The sequence below is a fragment of the Haliotis asinina genome, chromosome 4 (assembly GCF_037392515.1).
Source record: "Haliotis asinina isolate JCU_RB_2024 chromosome 4, JCU_Hal_asi_v2, whole genome shotgun sequence".
Taxonomy (NCBI): Eukaryota; Metazoa; Mollusca; class Gastropoda; order Lepetellida; family Haliotidae; genus Haliotis; species Haliotis asinina.
In genome coordinates this window covers 35,896,665-35,912,602 of record NC_090283.1, presented here as the reverse complement: position 1 = coordinate 35,912,602, position 15,938 = coordinate 35,896,665, and the positions used below count along the sequence as shown (strand labels likewise).

General features: G+C 39.7%; 1 protein-coding gene and 1 long non-coding RNA gene across 5 annotated transcripts in view; one reads left to right on the top strand and one right to left on the bottom strand.

Moving 5' to 3' along the window:
- Positions 1 to 15,938, top strand: part of LOC137281521 (thialysine N-epsilon-acetyltransferase-like) — a 127,212-nt gene that overhangs the window by 18,058 nt on the left and 93,216 nt on the right. The gene's annotated exons all lie outside the window — the stretch shown is intronic.
- On the bottom strand, positions 5,858 to 7,597 carry LOC137282466 (uncharacterized). Its single transcript, XR_010956816.1, has 2 exons — positions 7,368 to 7,597; positions 5,858 to 6,531 (listed from the first exon to the last, which is right to left on the bottom strand). It is a non-coding gene; the product is annotated as an uncharacterized lncRNA (long non-coding RNA).

Here is a 15,938-nt window from a genome sequence, read left to right as displayed (position 1 = left end):
CTGCAACACAGAATGATAGTACGTAACAAGAGCGACACCATATTGAATATCAACATGAACATGCCGGCGCGATTGCTGAAAGGTATATTGATCATACCCGTGGAGGAATACAACCAATTCGAAAGAGACAGCGAGAAATTTTTCAATCCAGAAATCACCAAGGTAGAATGGACCATAGAGGGAGTGCCTAATCAGTCATTTAGCCATGGAATGAGAGTGCACCAGCAGTGGGAAGAAATAATGAAGCTACCAGCGATTCAACGAAGCTCAATAGTCGACAACTTGGTCAGTGAACTGGATCTATACTCCGTGAATATCGGTAATTACCTAACCAGAGAGTACGCGTTGTGGTTGGATATGAGATCGATAGATTATAACACTCTACACGGTAGTGGGTGTCGCATCGAAAATGGAATAAACGGTATAACCATTGAAATAACGAAGAAGGCTCAAATACCTAGTAAATTGAAATTATATTTGTATGTAATTATGGATAATAATATAGACAATGGGAGATTTGTGCAAGCCATCTATTTGTGGGGGACACCCCCACACCCCCGATAACTATAGGGATCTGCGGTCGTCCTCGTACAAGTCTTCATGTGGGTCAGTCCTGGGAACAGCTGACTGCAAGTCACCCCCTACTATGCGGGTGTGGGAGGGCACCCCCACTCTGCCCCATGATTTGCACTGCACCATAATATGTGGGCAGACGGGTTGTGGTAAAACTGTTTTCGTAGTGGATTTGTTGGAGAGATATTATAAGGAAGTATTTTATAAAAATGCCCTACTATAAACGTGAACAAGACTTACAAGGAAAGAGCTTGGGTGATGATGGACCCAGACGTACACAGAGTCGACCCAGGGACACAGCTACAAGAGTAGTTAACATTGTTTCACAACTAATTTATAGGAAAACAGATGTTGTTCATCCTAGATGACTGCAGCGCTAACAGAGAGATAATGAAAAAGAGAGACATGCTATCAAACGTAGCCTTCTCTGGCCAGCACGCAAATCACAGCATATGGGTGCTGACACAAAAATTCAACTCTGTGTTGAAAGATTTGAGGGAACAGATGCATTAGGTGCCATTATATCACTGCAAGGACAGGGATTCATTTGAGGAGTGTTTGAGAGAGAACGATGTCATGAGTAAATCAGAACGGGTGAAAAAACAGCTCACTGAAACTAAACATGCCAAGCTCATGTTGAAAACTGACCAGCCAGTGGATTACCAAGTAATAACCTAGCGTAATGACTTAGTAATGGCCTGCTGCTGGCCTTTGTTTTGGTAGGTAATTTTTAGTAATGGCCTGCGGCCAGCCTTCATTTTTAATAAAGGTTTAGTAGTTTTTAGTAATGTTTTAGTAATTTTTTTAGCAATGTTTTAGTAATGTTTTAGTAATTTTTAGTAAATGTTAGTAAAGTGCTGGTTTTTGAAGTTCTAGTTGTGTGTAACCTAACCTTTATCTCTATATATTAAGTGTATGTTGGATATTATTTTTAGAACTAGAGTGCGATGAATTACTAGAGCAGATGTTAGTTGCAGAGGAACAAAAAGACATCAAGCAGCGAGACAGATTGATAACGCTAGTCGTGGGTGTTAAGGGAAAACAATATTTAGGCGACAACATCACCACTGACAAAATTCAGAAAATGTTGGATGAGGAAGTCAATAAATTATACGCTAGGTATGAGACACAACTCGGGGCTGATATGACAAAAGTCATTGGTTCTACTATTACCCAGATTTACACAGGCATAGCATTGCACTTTTTACCAGTCCCACCTGAATGTCGTCTCTTTGTGTGGGAGGACCTCGAGAAGGACCCCTTTGTTGATAATGCCTTGAGCTATATCAGTTGTGCTTTGTATCACAAATACAGTATGTATCTACCCCCAATGACGGCAGCGATCATCACAGCAAAGCATTGTAAGTTTAATAAAACAAATAAGAACTATAAAAGGTGGATGCTGCCCAGCCTTTAGCAAAGCACAAAAAAAGTAATAATTACATGCTGGAGGCTGTTATTGGTGCAGTAGCCACTGCTGCTGTTTCATAATATATGTTGTAGGGGTGACCTGCCGGTCAGGCAGTTTCAATACCCCCAGTGGTGACACCCCACAGTCCTGCAGACATCGACAGGAGCCAGTGGAGATCGACTTAGGTAGAAGCGAAGCGTAAACGACACAATTTAACTGTAGAGAATCTACAGGCCGCACAGGCTGAATATGCTAAGAGACCCATGAAGTGACTAGATTGTTTTTAATAATCAACTCCAACGCACAAATCATGCTGTTAGAACTCTCATGGACGTCGACGAAGCTATGAAAGAATACTGAAATTTGTGGTAAAATAAGCCACGGCGGGGGTTATTGTTCTTATCGCCATAAAGATAATATCAACTATACATGCTCTGTGTGTGGAATAGGGGTGAAAGGTCATTATTGATTATGTAAAGCCCATGGTGCGGATAAAAAACAATTTCAGCTTGTTTACGAGAAGATAAAAGGCTACATCAGCGAAGTTAAACGCTTGTTAAAGATCAAGGTATGATTTTTAATTCCTCACAAACGAATCCTCTACACGGCCCATTTTCCAAGAAGTACAGGTCGATTGATATTGTACATTTTCATAGACCAGATAGGATCTGGAGCTCGTTTACGGGTGTCTCCCTTGTATTCACCTGGTTGATATAAATATCTAATGAGTGCGCGATCTGGAAAATGTTTTTCTTTTTTACGACAGGGTGCTGCTGCCTCTGATACAACAGATTTCATACAGATTGTGTCGACTGGTCTCATGGGGGGTACTACTACACCCCCGAGTAGCCTAGTTACTTTGTGATTCATAAAGTCAACCACACGAGGAAGTCGTACCACCCATTCCCCATGCCCAAAATTTGGAACCCAATTCTAAATAACGTGAATATTGGTGTGCAAACAAACATTCAGCTATGGAGCGATTGAATCTCTCGACTATGGCTTGACTTCGATGTTCCCCAGCCACACCCCGCCTTATCTCGACATTGTGTTTGGCTAACAGACACTGCTATCATGAAATGATAATTCATACCATGGAATGATAATTCATACCTAAATTCATTATAGATTGTAACCAGTACAAGCAATATATTAGCATTCAAATATTAGGAAAATATGAATATAGAATATTAGTTTCATCATGTATCAGTAATAGCTTACACAAGACTCCTCTCAAAAGTAGTAAAGCTTATCTCACAGACATTCTATTGAAAAAGGTATAAGTTATGACCACACAATTTCATAGTTAAAATCCTAGCCTGAGGTAATCAGAACACCACTGTAAGACAAACCATTCACTAAGACAAGGGTTATGTCTAGACAGGTTAATAAACTGCTTTGATGAGGTAAACATGCCATCACCTACAGTAAAATAACATTACGCAAACACCAGTTAAGGGTCGTTAAAGATCCAGCCCAGAGTAAGCAATCAAGCATCCAGTAAATGTGCCAACAAGATTAATGTCACTTAGATAATAGCATTAAAAGATTAAGTACTCCCCTGTCTGGTCACTGAAGTTGTAATGGTAGGACACACCCCATTTTGTTTATTCTGTATTTCATTGGCTATTGTAGGTTACACCCATTTTTGTATCAATCAGCAAATCAGAATCTTTGTATTGTTTAAATTGTAGTTAAATAGTCTCCAACTTCATTTGTCCATCAGCAGGGTTTAGACTCCCAACACAGGTCAGCTCTAGCCCTCAGCCCAGAGGGTTGTACCGACTCTCTGTGGGCACCCTTGTTATTCAATCTCTTGTAAATAGACCCGAGATCCATATCATAACAGTTGGTGGAGAATCCAGGTAGAAATCTGGTTCTTTAGCCTTACGATTATATTGTTCCGAATACACATCCTTTGCTCGAGCTGTGTTTTCTGCTGCAATTGTCCTTGTAATTTCTAGCTCCTCAAGCAAATTTGAAAGAAAACTTTTGTTGTTGTGGCCTAAATTTTCCTTTGGAATTAACGATACATCTTGTGGAGCTCTCATTTCTCGGCTGAAAAGCATAACAAAAGGGGACTTTTGAGTGGATGAATTTGGAGCCATCCGATAGGCCATCATAATGCCTGGAAGAAACCGGGGCAAATCAGAGTTTTGTTACAATAGGCTCTTAGTGACTGATTGATGTAGGAATTGAGCCTCTCTACACAGCTATTTGTTTGGGGATGGTATGGGCTAGTATGAGTGAATCTGATAGCCAAAAGTTCACAAATAGCTTTGATTAATTTCGACATGAAGTTGACCTCTGTCTGAAATTAAGGTCCTTGGAGCGCCATACCGACAAAATATTTCTCTCACGAGAACATCTGCTACCTCTGTGGCTTCTTGGGTTCTTGATGCTGCATCGGTGACGACCAGAATGAACTTGTACTTGTCTGGTGTAGTTGGCAAGGGACCAAGGATGTCAACATGCCATCGGGTGAAGACTTCTTCTACAGGTAGTGGACGTAGGGGTGCCTTCCTGCTGTGATAGTGCCTCTTGGTTTGTTGACATACCTCACATGTCTGGACATAAGTTGCGATATCGCTGTACATCTTGGGCCAGTAGTATTTTGGTCTCATGGTGTTGTGCATCCTTTCCTTCCCATGGTGACAACCGCCAAACTCAGAATCGTGGTAGGATCTCAGGACCTGGTTCCTGAGAGTTCTTGGACCTGCCAGCTATTTAATAAACTTGTCTGCGTGACCCTTCTGTCTCTGTGGGACAAATCTATAGAGTATTCCATCATCAATTTCAAAGGTAGGGGCTTCAAGTAGAATCTTTTGGCGATCTTTTTCATCTTCTGGAAGGACATCATCTTCTTTGTAGTCTAAAATCTGTGTGAAATCTGGACAGATCCTTTGTAGGTGACATAAGTTGGGATGAGAATTAATATTTGCCTCGATCATTGTAGCTTGTGTGACATCAACACTGGTGGCATGTAATGCTGCAACAACGTTTGCTGGTACCGTTTGGTAGTCCTCCTCGTATTCAAAGGTGACAGACCAATGAGATGTCTTTGATTCAGAATCCACATGATTAATACTTACTATGCTATCATTCTCAGTCTGAGTGGATTGGGTGACTTGTGAGGATAAATGTGGGCTTGCCGACATTGTGGTATAGCTTCTTTGCCCAAGTGAAGTTGCTGTAAAGACTGTTTTCTCGGCATCTTCTTCTGTTTGATTCTGGCAGTCAATATTGTGCTCATATTCTCTGCGTGAGAGTGCATCGGCATTTGCGTTAGCTTTGCCGCTGCGTTGAACAATATTGAAAGTATAGGTAGATAGTTCTAGCGACCATCGACCTAACCCTGTCGAAAAGATCATGAATTCTTCATGAAAACTTCATGAAGAATTCATGAACATTAAATGAGACATCTACTTCATGAAGAGTTCATGAAGATACTTCATGAAGAGTTCATGAAGATACTTCATGAAGAGTTCATGAAGATACTTCATGAAGATACTTCATGAAGAATTCATGAAGAGTTCATGAAGATACTTCATGAAGAGTTCATGAAGAATTCATGAAGATACTTCATGAAGAGTTCATGAAGAATTCATGAACATTAAATGAGACATCTACTTCATGAAGAGTTCATGAAGATACTTCCTGAAGAGTTCATGAAGATACTTCCTGAAGAGTTCATGAAGACCCCCTGAACTGTTCATGAAGACTTCCTGAAGAGCCCTTTCAGCCTTTTCCTGCAATACAAGTCACATAATCTGACCATGCCATGCAAGTTGGCAGGCAACATATAAATTCATCACCAATAGATGTAACAAATTAAATATCAAGCAGCAAAGAGGACACAAACAGAAAACTAGATTTGGATGGGATTTCATTTTTATTCAAATCTTCAGCAGAAAATTCTGATTAATTATTTAAAAACAACACAAGAACCTGTATCCAAACATTGTGCTCTAGAATTAAAGAAGCTGTCATCCATATATACTTGTTCTATTTTTACTACAGCTTGGATGTCAATCAGTCTGTATCCAGGAAAATGAACTTATTCAGGAACACCATTTCATGCAGTAGATTGTAATATACAATTTCAGAAAGTGTAATCCCTTCAGACTATATGTTTTTTAAGTAGACAATGAGAGTCACAACCAACAGAGAATTTACAACAGGGCCTATAATCATCTACCTGGAAGTTGTACATGGGGCATCACAATTAATCTCAGAAGAAACAGGATGGAAGAACCTTCAGGAAAAGCAGTGGTAACATCACTGAAGATGCCCACATTGGTTTAAGAATGGTTAGTGACTGAGTGAGTTGAGTTCCAGCAATACCACGACAAGGAACCCAAGAGAAGGGGCTACATACATTGTTCTCATGTGACGAATCAAACGCAAGTCTTCAGTGTGAAGAGTGAACACTTTGGCTCAGGAATATAATCATTGAGCAGAACTTCATATTTGTGTCTCAACATTTGCATGATTAGGACCATTTCCTCAGAATCGCCCCCATTTCCTCAGAATTGCCCAGTGGAAATCTGAAAAACATTGTAACCAACAACATTTAATCATAGTCTTTCCATTTCAAAGAGTCTAAAGCAAATACTGAAACTTTGTTGTTTAAAAAAAAATAATTGCTGAAAATGTTAAGTATATTTAACTTGTTTCAGATAATTTTTCACCTGATTACTTAAACTATTTTAAATAATTTAATTTTTTTTTTTAATACAAAGAGTGCATATCAAGTAACAAAACTGGCTTCTAAATCACTAGTCTACATTCATGATCAAATATATTCTGAAATAGCTGCATTTCCCAACACTTAAAATAATCAGCACATCATAAAATAGAAAAACGTATCTTCATGTAACTGAACCTATTTCCAACTCAAATAGATGACTAAACATTGTGGCACATTCACTTTTAATTTACAATCGGTAATTATTCCAAAACTGAATACAAAAACGAGAAAGAGAAAATGAAACATCCCTGAAAGTGCCTATAGCAATTATCTCCCTTTTCATTTGAATTTATTTTGTTGTTTATAATCTAAGCCAAACAAACTTAGCACCAAACTAGCACCTTGAACTCTGACACCATCTGTATGTGCTCAGATTTAAGTCACCAGCGTTACATGCCCCTGTGTAAGTCCCATCGTACACAAAGTTCGCATTATCATTCAGTACACATTACTGATTTTCCTTCTGAGACTAAGAGACATACACTGTGTAAAAACAACACTTGATACACTGCTATATGTTTAAAAAATGTTTCTGTCATTCTCCTCAAAGAGAGTTGCTTATCCCTTCACCAATGTTTGTATATGCATATTCCGGCACTCAAAATAATTTCAAAATTGTTGTTATTTACGTACCGCTCATGGAAATCACCTTGGGATGCATCCATAGGCAGTTAATCTAGTCGATTCCTTTATCTTGAGTCAGTTCTTGACATATCCATCGTTGAATTATCCACGAAATGCGCGAATCGCAAATTCATTAGTGATATTCATCGCCTGAATCGTCTGTTGGCGAAGTTGCATTTGGTGCCTTCTGCCTCGCTCTCGCGCTCGAAGACAGCAGCAATGGCGTCATGCCGAGAAACGGTCGCGTCTTTCCGTATCGAATGTTGCAAGTTTGAAGTAAAGACATTTTTTGATCGAAAAGAAAAATTAAATGTAAATATAATCCTTAGATCAGGAATAAATCGTGTCTATAAATAAAATAAGATGTATGGTTGTTGTTATCCGTTCTTAAAGTCGCAATAGATTTCGGAAGCACGAAGGGCGGGGCAGTTTTGGCGCGAAAGTTACTCCATCATACCAACAGTGTATAATTTCTCATCTTATGAACAATTAATGGCAAGAATTACAATATTTAGGTATCAATATCGAAATTACAACTTGTCATTATACATGTCGTATTATTGTCAACGGCGGGGATCCCGTAAAAACATGTTCTGAGTTCACGTTCCGTTGTCGATCATAACTTGGAAGAATAGTTTATAATGCACGTCCCTGGTCGTAAATTTTATTTCATTAGTCTAAACTGACGTAGTTTCAGGGTCATATCGTGCTGGTCAGGGAGTGACAGTGGAATGTGTTCTAAAATCTAGAGCATTGAATGTTTTCAACGAGAAGATAAACTTGCGGGTTATGAAAGCTGTCAGAAGCATGGCGATATCAAAATATTTTTCCACATTTCTTTTTTTCCAGTACCGAGTCGACTGTTAATGTTTTTGACTGTTTTATGTTTTTGCTTCGTTATGAACTTTGCGGAAGACGTTCTTGTGATAGTAAAGTATCTGCATGCATCGTGAGCAATCACGGGAGAAATTATAAGAAATGAGACGATTTTGACAGGAAAACTTTACTTTATGGAGTAAATATGAATAAGGAAGACAAGTAGAAAACTTCCACAGTACCAACTGGTTACGCAGCTATTTTAAGAAGGTAAGTTTTAACTTGAACTGTCCCTATGTTACTAAAACATTTCCTGTTAGGCACAGAATCGTTTAGCGTTCTTTTATGCATTGTTTGTTGTATATATTATGAAACAACAACAAAAGTTACTAGACAAACACTAGTAATGCCACGAGAGATAGGATTTACAGATAATTTAAACTTAATTAAATATGTTGAAAGTATGTTTATGCCTCATCTGTAATCGTTTACATAACAACTTATCTAACATGAATAAAAGTATTGTAGCTTGTAATATTTATTCTGTATTTTCTTTTTAATGCAGTTTACTCTGGAAATTTGTAGTGAATAAAATTAAACTTACTTCATGAACAAAAACTTCATGAAGTAACATATAACTTCATGAGGTGTGAAATAACTTCATGAAGTTGAAGAAGTCTTCATGAAATATGTCTTCATGAAGTAACAAAACTTCATGTGTGAAATTGCTTCATGAAGTTGATGAAGTCTTCATGAAGTGTGTCTTCATGAAGTAAGTTCATGAAGATTTAAGCTAAAGTTGATGAACACTTCATGAACTCTTCATGAAGTCTTCATGAACTTCATGAAGACTTCATGAACTCATGAACAGAATTTCGCAGGGGAACCTACCTGTGGCATCCTTGATGGATTTGAGCCATTTCAAAGCGATGTGGTCTGTGTAGACAGTGAATTTGGAATTTGCAAGGTATGGACGAAATGATCTGATGGCTTCAACCAGATCTAGGCCTTCTTTTTCCGTAATGCTCCAGTTCTTCTCGCTGCCATGAAGAGCTCTTCCGCCAAAAGCTATAGGATGCTCATTGTTCTCATTCATCTTTTTAACTTAATACACACCCTATGCTCATATCGCTGGCATCGGTTGCAAGGAAAAATTCTTTGTCAAAGTCTGGATAAGCCAGAACAGGTGTGTTACACATAGCATGTTTGAGTGTGTTAAATGCCTGATCACACTCGAGAGACCACTGGAATTTTGGTTTCTTCCCTGTTTCTGCCTCTGAATGCTTCTTTAACAATGCATTCAGTGGTAATGCTATTTTAGCATAATCTTTCACATACTTTCTGTAAAAGTTTGTTAGGCCTAAAAAGGAATGAACCTGTTTTTGTGTTTTGGGTACTGGGAAGGACTTAATTGCTTCAACCTTTTTGACATCAACTTGGACACCTCCACACGATAAGACATGACCGAGAAATGAAACCTTGTCTGTTGCGAAATTGCATTTTGATGGTTTCAGTGTTAAATTTGCCTGTTTGAGATAGTAGAAGACTTGCTCCAAATGTTGGAGATGCTCCTCAAAGTTTTTGCTGTAAATTATCAAATCATCAATGTAGATCAGTGCAACTTTAAAAAGCAATTTCCTTAGCACTTTGCTCATGAGTTGCTGAACACAAAGTGGAGAATTAGATAAACCCTGCAGCAAACGTTTGAATTGATAGAGGCCTTGATGGGTGACGAAAGCAGTTTTATGCTTAGAATCTTCATGTAATGGCACTTGGAAAAAGCCGTTGGCAAGATCTAAAGTGGAGAAAATTGTAGCTTTGCCATTGCCGATGTGGTCAACAACATCGTCAAAAACAGGGAGTGGCCATGACATTGGTAAGGTGACAGAATTCAACTTTCTGTAGTCACAAACAAATCTATATAAGCCGTCACGCTTTTTAACTAAGATGATGGGGGCTGAATACATTGAAGTGGATTCCTCAATTAAATCATATTTGAGAAAATCTTCTACCAGTTCTTCAGTGACTCTTTGGAGATGAGGCGATTGCCGGTAAGGCCTACACTTAACAGGGGGATGGTTGCCTGTGTCTATGACATGCTCGTCCATGTCAGTCTTGCCTAAGTCTGCAAGGCTTGTGGAAAACATGTCTCTATTTTATCCTAAGAAGCTGAGTAGTCTTTGTTGCTGGTCAGGCGTCAGTTGTCTTGGTCAGATCAAACCCTAGATCTTGAGCAACTTTGGCATAATCCCTAGCGTCATTGTCAATCTTCTTATTGTCTGTCCTAACTATACTTACAAATGGCCGGTCACCGTCAATTTCAAAGATAGAGTGTCTGTCAATGTAACTAAATTTGCCTACAACTGTACCTTTGTCTAAAACTTTTTCTTCTTGGGAAGGATTCATTAGCCTGAATGTAGCAGTTTTCTTCTGTGCTTTTGAGAGGGTCCTACCACCTGCTACTTCAGAATGAGCAATGAGGGAGGCAATTGGTTCAATCAGAACGAGGGAATCATCTTTTGCCTCAGGCAGTCTTACCTTGAAATGAATTTCACTCTGAGGGGGGATATAAATTTGGTCTATTGTTTTTGCTAATCCACTAAGTTCTTAATCTGGATTGGTAATGAAGTTAATATACTGCCTATCTGAAGTGCTGCTGCCTATTATGAGGGAATGGCAGCTATAATCTATGACTGCATCATTGTCATTGAGGAAGTTTTTACCCAGCAGGACTGACTGTGGTAATGAGGGCAGGACATGGAATTCTTGTAAGAATTCCTGATCTTCAATGACAAAATCTAACACAACTGAACCCAACACTTTGTGCAATTCACCGCCAACACCCTGAATGTGTGGAAAGGATGAGTTTCCAAGCACAGGGTTGTTGAAAGCTTTGTTTAGAAAAGCAGATGAAATGCAACAAATGGATGCCCCTGTATCTATTAAACAAGTTGTTGCTTAAGTGCCAAGTGTTACCTGAATTACACTCTTGGCAAGGGGTGTAACTAAGGACACAGCAGGAATTTCAGCCCAAACTCCATATTTGCCATGACACCTTATAGAATGTACCGTACTATAATGAAGAAAGACAAGAAATCAACAATGTAAACTTGTACTTACAATTTTTTACGACTTTTTCTTCCTTGCTTGGTGTCTTTACAAGAGTTGGTGGTCCTTAATCCAGTGTTGAGATCAGAGGTGGATGCAGTCGCTTGTTATTCCATATGTTCTTGTAGCTGGTCGTAGTTAGTTCCTGGGCTCCGAGGTTCCGAAAATCGTTGATTCTCCACCAACTGTTATGATATGGGTCTGGGTCCCAGTGAGGGTACAAGTGAGCTCCTTTATCTAACTGGCGTGCTGGTTTGTTTGGGGGAATTAACTCAGCAAAGAGTCCGAAGTCACAAGAAGCTAATTACAATTTTATTTACAAGAGATTGAATAACAAGGGTGGCCACAGAGAGTTGGTACAACCCTCTGGGCTGAGGGCTAGAACTGACCTGTGTTGGGAGTCTAAACCCTGCTGATGGACAAATGAAGTTGGAGACTATTTAAACAATACAAAGATTCTGATTTGCTGACTGATACAAAAATGGGTGTAACCTACAGTAGCCAATGAAATACAGAATAAACAAAATGGGGTGTGTCCTACCATTACAACTTCAGTGACCAGACAAGGGGAGTACTTAATCTTTTAATGCTATTATCTAAGTGACATTAATCTTGTTGGCACATTTACTGGATGCTTGATTGCTTACTCTGGGCTGGATCTTTAACGACCCTTAACTGGTGTTTGTATAATGTTATTTTACACTAGGTGATGGCATTTTTACCTCATCAAAGCAGTTTATTAACCTGTCTAGACATAACCCTTGTCTTAGTGAATGGTTTGTCTTACAGTGGTGTTCTGATTACCTCAGGCTAGGATTTTAACAATGAAATTGTGTGGTCATAACTTATACCTTTTTCAATAGAATGTCTGTGAGATAAGCTTTACTACTTTTGAGAGGAGTCTTGTGTAAGCTATTACTGATGCATGATGAAACTAATATTCTATATTCATATTTTCCTAATATTTAAATGCTAATATATTGCTTGTACTGGTTACAATTTATAATGAATTTTGGTATGAATTATCATTTCATGGTATGAATTATCATTTCATGATACTGCACCCATGAATTCCCGGCCTGGGTCAACTTGCAACTCAGGGGGCCACGTCAGCGGACTGCGTTTGTATATGCGCTTGAATCCGTGGGCTACTTGTGTCAAATCCTTCAAGGTCAAGGGTTCGGCTTCCTTGTAGCAGCTGGCTACGTCTACAACTGTTAGGGCATACTTGTAGGTTTAACCTCTAACCGTGTCGTGTGGAAGAAACAACAGGTCGGCTTGGTGAACTTGAGTAGGGATATGAATACGGAATTTTCTCCTGGATATATATTTTGGTGCCAGTAAGTATACTTGCCATATAGCGTGTTTTTGTAATCAGGCTTGAGCTTTTTCTTCTGAAACACGTGCGGCTTTAGCTAATTTTTTAATAGCGTTTGCCCCTTTCCAGTATCCACGCGGGCTGTAGAAAATTTTCGCCATTATGTTTCTGTTACTTAAATATTTAGTGGGGGGTCCTGTGGACAGCCGACTGCAAGTCAACCCCCACACCCCCAGATATCAAGGAGTGACCGTAAGCATAGGTATTGACACCATCCGAGGCTATCCATCATTTTGTATCCGTCGGTGATAGCGATGTCTTGTTCAAAGTCAACCCATATATCTTATGCCTGTCACTATGAAGTACGAGGGGATGTCAATAAGTTTTGAGCCTTGCATAGAAAAACACAAAATATTGGTATGAACCACATTTATTTTTCAACATAGTCCTCTTGTGAGTCAAGACACTTGTCCCATCTTTTCTGCCAGTCGCTGATGCCATCTCTGTAGAGGGTGCCATTTTGATCCTCAAACCAAGCCTCAGTAGCAGCAATAAGCTCATTATCATCCTGAAATCTAAGACCACGCAAGTGTTTCTTGAGATTTGGGAACAGATGGTAATCACTTGGTGCCAGTTCTGGAGAGTTGGGGGGATGCGGCAAGATTTCGTACCCGCATTCCTGGACAGCAGCAGCTGCAACACGAGAGATGTGTACTGGAGCATTGTCTTGATGTAGAAGAACACCACGTCTGATCTTGCCCCAGCGCTTCTCCTTGATTGACTGTCGCACTTGCCTCAACAAGTTAGCGTAATATTCCCCATTCATTGTTCTTCCTTTTGGTAAGTAATCTATGTGGATGATGCCTTTGCTATCCCAGAAGACTGTCGCCATTACCTTCTGCACTGATCTGGAGGCTTTGAACTTTTTGGTCCTGGGAGAAGTGACATGTTTCCATTCCATGGATTCTTGTTTGCTCTCAGGATCATAGTGGTGGATCCAGGTTTCATCACAGGTTACTAGCCTAAAGTGAAAATCTTCTGGATTCTTGTTGTATCTGGTTAGTATGGAGTTGCTTATGGTGACCCTTGTTTGCTTCATTTCATCTCTAGGCATTCTTGGCACCCATCTTGCGCACACCTTAGACATGACGAGATGTTCATGAAGAATTGTCTTTATGGATCCGTGTGAAATACCTGTGGTCTCCTCTAACTCGTGGAGTGTGATTCGAAGATTTTCCAGCACAAGTCTATGCCCTCTTTCAATGTTTTCCTGACTAGTGCTTGTTGTTGGGCGAAATGGACGGGGCTCATCTTCAAGACTCTCTCTACCATGCTTAAATTCATTAACCCATCGTTTGATGGTAGCAGATGAAGGGGAAGACTTCCCATAAACTACTGAAAGCCTTTCTTCAATGTTCTTCGCCGAGTTTCCTTCAGGAACTAAAAACTTAATTACTGCTCTATACTCAATTTTATTCATTTTCACTGCCGTGAGGGGGGTCTCTTTCTGTCAATGTGAGCTGTTCAATAACTTTTGAGAGTAGGATACCAAAACTTATATATCACATCAGCTACACCCCAAGGGTCAGTGTCGTACCATAGGCTGTGACACCTGGGTTTGAAAATGCTCAAGGCTCAAAACTTATTGACATCCCCTCGTATGTTCATCTGGTGTTTGAACGTTTTCTTCTCGAATAGTGCTTGTTTGTAAGGGCATGCATGATATGTTGTTTCACCACGTTCTTTTTCACACCCTTAGCCTTTCTTATTTCAGCATCATCTGCTTTTTTGACAGAATACATCTTAGGTCTCAACCCAACGTATTCAGCGATCAGTGTGCCAGCACATTCATCTTCATCTTACCTGACACCTTTTTGTTGACTTGGCTATGCATGGTATGGTCTCTCGGGTAATCACTGGTATCGTACAGGTATATATTGGATTTCATATCCTTGTACACATCCTCGGTTTGAATCTCCATCAGCAGTGAATTGGTACTGTGTACAACACCTCACAGGTGGGGGCACCCCCCACACCCCTCTCCAGATATTGTTTCTTTAGCTCGTTGTAGTAGAAATCATACAGCAGGTGTTTGGATAGGTCTAGAACATACAATTAAGTTTAATGTGACTCTTTTTCATATGTATCGCTGCCAGGTCATCATCAAATATAGTACTTCTATTGTACGCCGGGCTTGCTGTCAGTTTCCTGATCATGTCTTTTTCGTTCGACTGGACTAGCTTCACATTAACGCGTTTTCATAAATTCTCCCTTGTTTTACCGAATACAGAGTTGTTCATTAGTTTGTACAGGTTTTTCTCGAAGTCGTTAGTGCCAACTTTTGCATATCCATATTCATCCTCATGTAGGGTTCCATCCATGTGCTTTGATCAATTTTAAGTATTCTATGTACTTCAGTAAGCTTCATGCCAAGTGATAAATACAACTCTAAGTTACGATAGTGAACAATATACTTTGTTTTGTTCATCAAATTCAGTACCAATTTTTCAGTGGGGGATACCCCCATACCCAGAAGCATTTTATGTTGGTACTCAGACATCCAGTCTTGGTTAACCCTCAACCAGTCGGGTGCCAGGGGGTAAGTTCACTTCTAGTATATAATTCTTATTAGAAGTGGGGGATACCCCCACACCCCCAGTGTTTATCACAGATTGAAAATTACTCTCACACACCCATTCGAATCCCCCTGTCGGCAGATATTGACTCATAGCCCAGCCGTACAGGTTGTTGGCATCGAGGTAGAGTAGGTGGTTTGTAGGTTTGTTAGGGTTATAGCCTTCCACTTACTTGTCGTTAGCTTTGGCATAACGTTTCAATACCAAAGCAATACCCCTACATAACCCTTTCTCAATAAACAGATGAATATCGTAATCGGTGAATAATTCTAACTCCACACCTGTTTTCTTCAGTAGGGCATCCAACAAGAGCCCAGGACTCTAATAATACCATGCCGGGTCCAACCCTTATTGTTTCAAACACGTTTTTCTGAATATCTCGAAAACATCAGCCAACAACAACACATTCATTTTCAAATATGAATCATGGTAATCACCTAGATCCTTACAACCCAGTTTTTCCCATACAGTTTTTACATGTTCGTAATCATCTTGCGAGACAGACGCGTCAGGGCCACTATATCAATTGGTTTAATGATAGCTTTGATGTCGGTGTAGATAATGTATGGTAGTGATTTTTGTGGTTGATAAATTTCAAGATGTTGTTTTTGGTCGGCATATCTACCTGTACGGCTGTCTCCCCTACACCTAGGCAGTCATCCCTGTGTGAATTTAGCAGATTGGCTCTAGAAAACCCATGAA